Genomic DNA, 7,506 nt, shown 5'->3' with positions numbered 1-7,506 from the left:
GAAGAAACAAGTTTCTGGGATTGTCTGGGATCAAGTTAAATACAGAAGCCACATAACTAGCTAGGTAGTAGGTATCTTACAGAATATGCTGGGCAGGTTCGTTAGCTTTGCCCTTTTGGATTAAATTTGAAAAGAAACCTCAGTCTTAATTCTGACCTCCTGGGAAGAGATCTGGTTTAAAGAATTTGCAGAGTAGTAACTGGCAGAGAGGGAAAATCCAGTTGGCTGCCAAAGGCTGCTGAGGTCTGCTGCAGGAATAGGTTACAGAGGGATCATGATGGTAGAGAAATTGAGCTTTTCAGGCTGGAGAGACGGTCGTGTGGATGCTGAAGCCAAACATAAAATTGAAATAGCCAATTCAGCTTGGAAAAGCCTACTTAAGTACTGTTATATTAAATTCCCTGAAAGGAGAGTTAATTCTGAAAATACCTGCTCTGTGGGGTTTTTGAGTCTGCAAAGTGAAATTTAAACAGCAAATGAGCATGAAATGGGATTAAGTATTTCCCCCCAAGAATGCTTGTGGTCTCCAGCTGTTTATCACTAGAGAATGTGAGTTTCTGCACAATAGTTTGCCTCCGTGAAAGAACCACACACTGCAGCTGAATAACACAGTATAACAATTTAAGAAAAAAAAAGTTATTTGTTTGTTTTGGTTTTTTGTTTCTTTGTTTGCAGAAAAATTGAGAAACTACATAAATTTTTGCATTATGTCTGTATTTGTGCTTTTGGAACAACAAAATTTCACAATTGCAATTTTTGTGGATAAACATGCGATTGCAAATCCTACAACCCTAGCTGGCACAGAATATATGCAATGCACTGGCAAGCAGGCGTCATAACACTGGAAACATTTTCAGAGAAAAAGACAGTTGGTGCAGACAGGGATGACAATGTAATAACCACTTACAAATGATTTATGCACACTCAATCTGGAATGTATATTTCCCAGCTGGAGAACCTGTGGTTAAAAGGTACAGGCAGTTTTTACATGAGTTACAATGCGCTGTACAGTTCACAGAAAACCTTTACAGGGTAATCTCAAGCATATCTGTAATTATTTAGATTACGCATTACTGAATTTCAGCTGACTTTTACATTCGTTTCGGGGAGATCAACCAAACTGCCTGTGTACCTGCATTAAGGTCATACACCTATTTTCAAAACCTTTGCATCTATCAACAAAGAACCTGTGGCCTCAAATAAGTAGCAGCCAAACAGAGCAGCAAAGGTGTAGTGACAGCAGGGATACCACTCAAGAGAGACAAAAACAAAAGTCTTGCACCCCTGTGAGCATCCAGGCTGCACAGCCGTATGCCAAAGGCCACACGTGTTTCCACCTAATCCCAGAACAGACAAGACTGTGTACCATTGCCTCCAAGCTTCCATAAACAGATGTAAAGTCTCTTAACACTGTCTAAACTCCTGCAGTTAGCATGAGAAAAAGTATATGAATACAATTAAAACAGTATCAGTGCTTTTCAATCTGTTTTCCTAATTAATTCTGGGCTGCCCTGAGTTTGGGACTTTAATGTGCAGCACATCTGCAGGTCTGCAACATCAAAGCAACAGTAAAGACAAAAAAAAAAGGAATTAAATTAACATCCACAAAGCACCTTATGGCTAATAATAATACATCTAATGAATGTAAGTTTGAAAACAGAGCAATGTTAACAGGAAAATACAGTATTAAAAAATATTTCCATGCTTCTTCACATGATGGTTTTTCAACTTGTGATGGAAATGTGTGCTGTAATACACTTTAATCCCCATTAATAGCTGGCATGGCTTTCATCTTTCTCCCTGTAGCACGGTGGCCTCTTTCTTTGCTTCACCTGTGACAGAAAAACATTGCCTGTATCTTTATTGCCTTACCTGCTCAAGAGTGTTTACAACAAGCATCTACTATCACTTCTGGGAATTGGCCTTGTAGGTGGCTCATTTTTACAATTAAAAAAAAAAATGAGGACTCACTGAATAATCAATCCACATCACTTCTTTTTTAACAAAACTGAAGAGGGAGAAGGGATGTTCCCCTGTATGCCATTTAGTGGACAAGCATGATGATCACAACAGCAACCTGGGCCAGGGCTAAAGGATGCTTCTGACTACAGAAGGAGAACTGATGCCTTTTTTAGGAGTGCAGAGAGACACAAGTGGTGCAGGAGGCTTAGATCACAGCAGATTCTGTAGTGGAGAGAGGAAAGTGGCACTGCTACAGTTTGGTCTCTGTTACGTCAACAAGACATCCTTTCAACCCTATCTCTGGCTGTCTACTAAGTAAAGTTATACTGACTATTTTAATTAAATTGTTTTATTACATAAATAAGAGTTGCAGACTGAAAATGCAGAAAACCATCTGGAAAGTTATAGTAGGTATGAGATCTGAACCAGAATTTTTTATCCAATTATTTTCTACATCTTTTTCTGTGTCATGTCACATTTCTGTGATCTTCACTTGTGCCTAAAGTGGAAATGCATGAAGTGCAGATAAAGCTTCAGAGAGTGACAGAGAAACATGATCTTGCTGGAAACAGATTTGAATTATAATTGGATTTTGATCAGTAAATGTTTAAAGCAAGAAGTATGCAATGACACAGAATTGTGTTAACAATTTAACTAGAGCTTGCCAGTAGGACTGAAAAAAGTAGCATAAAAATTGCACTTCTATTTCTGAACTAATCAATATCTCAGAAAAAATTATTAATCACATTGTACAGTCCTTGGAATATAAAAACAGCAAAAAAGATCTATCTTAGTCTGTAAGACAGAATTATCAGGAGGTGTTCTCAAGCCAAACATTACTTGGAAATAACTACCCAAACTATCAGGACATATCAGCATGCAGGTTCTCTTATTTCACCACACTTGTTGCTCACATTATCTTAGCCTGTGCTATGGCATACATGCAATAATTGCATCCCAGCTGCACTGCATATACTACCTCTTAAGACTGTAAAACAGCAATTCTGATTGAAAATATACACTGTCTGGACAAACATTTTGCTTTACAACATAGTTTCCAAGTTCTTTCTGTAGAATAGATCTTTGCAAGTGGGTTTGCAAACCGGAGAACAGAGTGATCTCTTCCCATACAGTTGAGAAGGAAGTGTAGAGTAGTTTTTGTTTCCTTTGCTTGAAAAATAACTGTGAGAATCTGGAGATGTGGTAACATCTCAATGATATGAATAACCGCAGCCAGTAAATCAATCAGCACAGCCATTTTATCCTTGATTGACACATTCTACTTCTAAACACAGTGTGTTTAGTTAGGGTCACAAAAACACAGGTAATGAAGAAACCCTTATGTGCCCTAAAGCATGTGTTCTTTCAAGTACTGAGGGCTGCTCTGATTATGCCTGAAATACTGAGTGGAGTGTACCGAGTGATTCTATTTCAGCATGTATGTCAAATAACTAGTTGGCTTGTGTGAAAAAGAACAAGTAGAGGAATGTTTTGCACATTTTGTGACATATCCCTTCTCTCTCTAGATGAGAGGTTGCCACGATACAGATGAGACTCCTTGGATAATTCTATACTCATTCTTCTTTCTTTTTAACTTTTTTTTTTTTTTTAATTATCTGGGGAGCACTGATCTATTAGAACTATAAGGTTTAATTGACAGTTTGTTTTGTTTTATACCAAAGTAAATAAATGTCCATGGAAACCCTGTTAAGTATAAGCCTAGAATTTCTCTCCTACTCTTGGAAGAGTTCTAGCTGTTGTCAGTGGCATTTTTGAGTAAGACAAATATCTGAGCCCAGTATACTATCCTATGTCATAGATGGGGAGACCTACACCTTTCCATAGATTCCTATCACCATTGCAATTACCCCTAGCCTCCCCCGCTCCAGCTTTTATGCATCGCTTGTATACTGGGATTCTCTTTCAGGGGAGCAGCCTCCTCCTATACTTGGGCATCTACCTTAGAAACTCATTCAAAAGGAGAATAATCCTAGATTGACTGGCTTCTGTTTTAGACTTTTCAATTTATCCTTTCCATTTTGCAAAAGAAAATAGCTCTCCCTTCAGTTATTTAATTAATTTTCTGTATTCAACAGACCAGCATTTTACTATTTGGATCTCAGTTTGTACTACTGGAGAGCTAGATTGTCTGTGAGCAAATCAATCATAACCAACAGTTCTGCTGGTGAATAGCCTGCAGCAGTAACGTGGCTACGTTATTTCTGTGAATGGTATTTGGGTATGAAAATCTTACATTCATTGAATATTTTTATGTGTCTTGATCTTACCAACCGCAGCAGCTTTTTAGAAACCACTTATAATTTGCAGTGAATACCTTCTATCAAAACCAGCAAGTAAACGTTTAACATAAAATATTTCCAAGCAACTATGATAAAACTTGTGTTCTATACCTTCTATTCTTTACTGGAATCACTGTTTCTGTCAGCCCTTGAACTTCCTTAAGCCAGAAGCTGAAACCTAGAAAGGTAGGTAATTATCTCCTATCAATTTCCACTTGCTCCCTTCCACTAAAACTGTCACTTTTATGCAGAAGGATTATAGAATATAATGCATCTGGAGAATGCTACAAGAAAAATCTGCCGCAGCTCATTTCCCAAGGCTGTAAGCGATCACTCTGAGAAGGGTTTTTTAAAGGTACCTGAACATAGAAAAGCATTTAGGCATATCTAAACATAAGAATGGATACACATTCCTGATTCTTGAACAAATAATTGTAAAGATTTTGTGTCTGTCAGTGTCTTACTGCCTTGAAGCCCACAGTGTTTTAATCTATTTGAAGGCCAATATAAGCAGGAAAAAAAAAAAATTATAGCCTTCATAGAACAGGCATTTTAGCCTGTCCTCTACCAGATATAGAAGTCATCCACAACTTTCAGGCACCTGGCTGACAGAGCTCAGGCAGAGAGCAGGTGGTTGGAAGTGATACATTAGGAGAGCTAGTCACACTATGGCATCCCTGTGTCAGTCAGTCACCTTCCATTCCCTGGATTCCTCCGCTTCTTTCTCCAGTGTACAGTCAATGAATATACAGATGATATAGCATACACAGGAGTTTGGCTGATGTAATATTTATACTTGAGTATGAAAGGACACTCACCCTATCCTTGGCTTACATGAGAAACTCCAGTAGAGTTTCCACTGGCAGTCAGCTCTTAAATGGGTCTAGGAGAGGTGGAGCCAGGCTCCACACCTTCCTGCAGCACAGGTGAATTGCCTTCACCTGTGCTTCCATTGCTGACTTATTCCTTGCTTCAGATGATTAATCAGAGGTTCAAGCCATGATTCAGCAGCCCCATGCACTCCAGTCAGATGGTCCTTGAGATATCAGAAGCAAATATGAAGAGGGACAAAAAAGAAGTAAGAGGAGGACTAGCCCTTGAGGTAACATTAACATAAGCTGTCAAGGAAACGTAGACTAAGAGGTCAATAAGACGAGGCTGTAAATGTGAGTAATCTCACATGGCCTGTTTGTTTCCGATCACCATTTGTGATGCCCAGACTAACAGTTATTATCCACATCTACACATATTTTGAACCTCATGTATTCTATTACCAATCCATGCAAATCATCATTTTGATCCCAACGTGTTGCTGTCACAGACCATATTCTCTGATACATCACTGCACCCACTAGCCCTGCTCAGCTGAGCCCTGGGACCTGGGCTTACCAAAACACCTGCACCTACCAAGTCCCTCATAAGACCTGGGCTTTAATTTCTCCTGTAATTTTCCACAGAAGAGCATAGCAAGTATCTCCAAATCTTCCCAAAGTGGGGAATGAGGAGGAGTTCTGACCATCTGTGTTATTCTGCAGTCAGTTCTGAACACCAAGCTGTAGTACAGGTGTTTACTTCTAATTATGTCTGTTAATTAGAAATATCTTACTCAGAAATGCATGTTATGTAGAACACAATGGCAAATACCACCATCTTCTGATTCAGAATAAGATTCAAAGGTCTTCTAAGGTGCCATGCCCCTTTCATCTCTCTATTAATAATTACTTGGCTTCCAATAGTGTCTCATATTTCTAATTCCAAAGGAACTAAAGAACTTGCAGACTCTATTTTCACTGTCCAATAAGTAAGGCTCTAGTAATACATAAAGGATAAAACCTCAGGGTGGTAAGCCATGAGAGATCTCTGCAGAGCTGACATGGATAAAAACTGTGTGCATGGAACAAAGCCAATAAATACAAGAACTTTCAATGTTTGACTTCTAAATGTTTCTACTGGCTTTTTGTGGATAGGTTTAATGCTATTATCCATACCCTTAACAGAATATTCAATAAAGTGTATCTTATAACACACTCTATTGAATAGTGTGTACTGACAGCTAGGGACTACTGCTCCAACCCTTCCACTGAAATGAACCAATTGAACCAATGTCATTTTTCTCCAACTGAAGCCTTTCCACCTCATTTTTATCTCAGTGACAGCTCTACTCCAGTAACCACCATTTGCACTGACAACAATCTCATTCCACCACATGCTCCACTAGTCAACAATAGCCACTTTTATTAATATAAAGTAGTTTCTGGGAATTTTGTTCACAATTTCACAAAAAAATGTAGCTGTATCAGATGAAATGTACCTTCCTCCAAATTGCTTCAAACTTGTCATCTTCTTTTCAGTTGTAAGTTAAGGATCTGAAAATTAGAGCCACAGACTCTCTTCAAAATGTATTTATTTATGGATGTGTGTATTTGAGGACAGTGCTGTGTTCTGCATTTCTTCTTATTTTACTGTTTTTAGTTAAATTCTTGCAAACCATGGGTGCAATCCTATTCAATTCCTTTCCATCTCATAATCCAGCTGAAAGCTAGGCAAAACATTCCTGCAGCAGAGAGCCAATGTAGATGTTAACAGAAAGGGAAGCAGCATGAGAGGATGCAGAACTTCAGGGGAAATGTAATGGATCACTGAGAGACCTCACTCCCTGCACTGGGGAAATTTACTGGAATGGATGCAGCCTGACTGAACGTTAATATCATAGCCATCCATTAGGGACACATGCTAATTATCTGGGTCATCCCAACCCTCAAACATTTAATCTCTTGTCCACTAAAGAAATACATGCTTACATTCCAGATTCGAATTCCAAGTATAATAGTTAAAGGGAAGACACAGAAGGTCTTTTCAAAATCTTTAAGGTAGAAATACATAAATATGCTGATATAGAATCAAACTGATAAGAACAGATATTACACATGATCTTAGCCAAAAGGCCGAGAAATGTTATCATACAAGTATAGTAAGGGCAAAACACAAGACTTGTGTTATATGAGCAGCTATGGAGGCGAAGAGCAGTGAATCATGAAGAAACATCCTAAAGGCAGAAAAATGTTTGGTGCCACTGTTTACAGTTAATATTATCTTCTATGAGTTTGTACAGATAGAGAGATGCTATGAAAATGAAATAGAGAGCTTCTGCTTCTTCACATTTTGGCATTTCACATTCTTTCTGCTGAATGCATTAAGGAATCTGCCCAAAGGCCTGTGTGCTGGCTGAAGCACAAAAGCCACC

At 38.6% G+C, this 7,506-nt stretch overlaps 1 pseudogene; it reads right to left on the bottom strand.

Annotated features, from left to right (window-relative positions):
• Positions 1 to 7,107: 7,107 nt before the first annotated feature.
• LOC122174942 lies at positions 7,108 to 7,219 on the bottom strand (annotated as a pseudogene).
• Between the last annotated feature and the right edge of the window lie 287 nt (positions 7,220 to 7,506).

The sequence above is a fragment of the Lagopus leucura genome, unplaced genomic scaffold (genome assembly GCF_019238085.1).
Source record: "Lagopus leucura isolate 7727_CA_CO unplaced genomic scaffold, USGS_WTPT01 Super-Scaffold_73, whole genome shotgun sequence".
In the NCBI taxonomy this organism is placed as follows: Eukaryota; Metazoa; Chordata; class Aves; order Galliformes; family Phasianidae; genus Lagopus; species Lagopus leucura.
This window is presented reverse-complemented; position numbering and strand designations above follow the sequence as displayed.